Raw genomic sequence first — 3,184 nt, 5'->3', positions numbered from 1 at the left:
ATATTTATGCAGGCCTTTTCTTAAACCAGGAATAAAATGTCTTTAACCACTTCTATTTCTTTTTATTTTAAATTAATTAATTAATTTCTGTATTTATTTTTGGCTGCGTTGGGTCTTCGTTGCTGTGCGCGGGCTTCCTCTAGGTGCGGTGAGCAGGGGCTACTCTTCGTTGTGGTGCATGGGCTTCTCAATTGTGGTGGCTTCTCTTTGTTGCGGAGCATGGGCTCTAGGCACGCGGGCTGCAGTAGTTGTGGCTCATGGGCTCTAGAGCACAGGCTCAGTAGTTGTGGCGCATGGGCTTAGTTGCTCCGCGGCATATGGGATTTTCCCGGACCAGGGCTTGAACCCGTGTCCCCTGAATTGGCAGGCGGATTCTTAACTACATACGTCGTCTTCTCCACCAGTTGCCCGTCCTCACAGAAGTCGTCTGTGGCTTTGCCCCGGAGGCCGTGTACTGTGTAATCCTTGGTGAGGTGAGCGTTGTACATGTCGGTGAGGAGCCTTCGTCCACGTGCCACGCCGAGCACAAGCACCCCAGGCGCCTGGGCATCCAGTCGGTGCCCCATGCCAATCTTCAGGCTGGTGAATGCTGGTCCACGTACCAGCGGATGGTCGATGAGGGTGTGAGGGTCAGCTCCTTCTCTTCACTGCCTTCCACGGGACCCAGCAGGAAGTGAGCACGATGTTCAGAGGCAGGACGCTTCCCAGCACTGAGACCTTTCAAAAGCTGCAGCTCCACAGTATCGCGCAGATGCTTCCACTTTAGCCCCGGGGCTTGTAGGCGGCGAAGAGCCTATGCAGCCACGCCAGGCTGGCTAACCCCATGCCTGAAGCCCGCGACCCGGGCTCGCGGAAGAGCTGAACCCGCAACCACTTCTATTTCTTTAAAAATTAAAATTCACTTATTTACTATATTGAGCTCCTCCTTCCTCTGTGCTAGACAGCATGCTACAATGTACACACATACACACACAACAACGAGCACGCACACACACACAGACACACCAATGTATCATACAGTTTCCTTGCTCTCTTACTTCAGAAGCTGGTCTGTTACCACATCAGAAACCACATCAGAAAGAGGCAGATGGGTGGGTGCTGAACTGAGCATCAAAGGAACCTGATTAAGAAAGTGGTATCGCCGGGCTTCCCTGGTGGCGCAGTGGTTGAGAGTCCGCCTGCCAATGCAGGAGACGCGGGTTCGTGCCCCGGTCCGGGAAGATCCCACATGCCGCGGAGCGGCTAGGCCCGTGAGCCATGGCCGCTGAGCCCGCGCGTCCGGAGCCTGTGCTCCGCAACGGGAGAGGCCACAACAGTGAGAGGCCCGCCTACCGCAAAAAAAAAAAGGTACTGGAAAAGGAGATCTAATATCATAAGTCAGTCTGCTCTCCTGGCGTGGTATAATTTCTGCTCAGGGAAACAGTCAACAACAGCAGACAATTCAGGTTGAAGTGACAGGTGTGCAGGAGAGCAGAGAGATAGAGAATCAGCTGTAGGCAATATTCATGTGATTCCCTGCAGGCATTCACTGGAGGACTAAACGAGATTATATATGTAATGGGATTTGGGAAGGATACGGCCTACTTTTAAATAACAACGAGTTTTTAAAAAAATTTAAATCCCATATGAGGAATTGTTTAACTTCTGTGTTGTGGGCTTCTTTCTCCCTGAATCCACACCCCCTAATTCTTTTACATATATTTTTCTTCTCAAAGTTAAAGTTATTTTTATAAAAAAGCTAAAAATCATTTGCTCACAATTGAAGAAAGCTACTCCAAAGGCTTGAGTTCCATAAACAAGGAATTTCTCTCTCTTTTTTTCCCCCTTTTGCGGTACGCGGGCCTCTCACCGCTGCGGCCTCTCCCGTTGCAGAGCACAGGCTCCGGACGCGCAGGCCCAGCGGCCATGGCTCACGGGCCCAGCCGCTCCGCGGCACGTGGGATCCTCCTGGACCAGGGCAGAAAGCCGCGTCCCCTGCATCGGCAGGCGGACTCTCAACCACTGCGCCACCAGGGAAGCCCCAAGGTATGTCTCTTTATCTGGTGGCAGCAACTTGATTTCTAGGCATAAATTCTCATATAATGGTAACACAATATACAAAAGTTTTACTGTTATGGCATTGATTGTTGGGATATTATTTAAAATTCTAACTACATGAGAATTCTGCTTAATGAGATCCTGTGAGAGATATTTTAATCCCCAGTGCTAGGAAAAGATGTACTTGAACTAATCAACCAGAATATTTAAATCTCATAGACATGGAATTTTTGTTTTTAATGGCCATCAACACACCTTTAATATACAACTCTCACAAAACAAATAGCACTAAAGTACAGTATAGACTGATCTGGGCTAGGTGGTGGACCCGGCTTCTCTGGTAGTAATAATGTAAGTGGAATGGAGACTTCTGGGCACTATTTAACACTTTTGCAGCTCATCTGCACCATTCATGGACACTGAATTTTGAATTCATCATATCTAGTTCTAGGAAATCAAGGAATTCTGTGGCTAAACTCCAGCATTTGAGTAAGAACCTAAGATTTCCAGTAATTAACTTCACCCTTGCCCTCATCTTACTATCCTACTTTTTCTTGCCCTGATTTTTTCTATTCATTTTCTATTCCATTGTATGCATTATTTCTGCAAAGTGTCAATTATTTTTAATGATATTGTATGTGTGTGTGCATATATACAAAATTAAATTCCATTGCAAATCTGTGGGATAATAATTATGTTCATTTTATAATAAGGAAACTGAAGTCCGGACTTGCTATATGTTTCATATGAACTAACTAGTTTCTAGAGAGCAATACATTCTTATTTCAGCAACAGTAAATGTTTAATAGAAATAGCCTCAACTTAGTTCTTCAGTGTGAGAAACTCCTTCAGGAAAGATGAGAACACTAAACAGACTATTGGTGGTAAATTATTTGCCCTCCATTCCATCCCCACCTCCCACCTCTCCTATCATGCAGCCCTGAAACTGCTGCTCTCTCATCGACACAAACTACTCTTCTCCAAGCATTGCCTCCACCTGACTTATTGCAGCTCTGATGCTCCCTAGCAGCCCAGCAGAGCCGTGGGTTTGATTCTTCCAAACCTTATAAACTTTACTCTCTAGAGGCCAGATTTGAAGTCTTTCTTCTCCTCATTATATCTCCCAGATCATTACTGTATCCACCCA

General features: G+C 46.5%; 1 pseudogene; it reads right to left on the bottom strand.

Moving 5' to 3' along the window:
- Positions 1-258: 258 nt before the first annotated feature.
- Positions 259-825, bottom strand: LOC101289912 (pseudouridylate synthase TRUB2, mitochondrial-like; annotated as a pseudogene).
- Between the last annotated feature and the right edge of the window lie 2,359 nt (positions 826-3,184).

This window comes from Orcinus orca, chromosome 4 (assembly GCF_937001465.1).
Source record: "Orcinus orca chromosome 4, mOrcOrc1.1, whole genome shotgun sequence".
Classification (NCBI taxonomy): Eukaryota; Metazoa; Chordata; class Mammalia; order Artiodactyla; family Delphinidae; genus Orcinus; species Orcinus orca.
The sequence above is the reverse complement of the archived record's forward strand: the minus strand, read 5'-3'. Positions and strand labels throughout refer to the sequence as shown.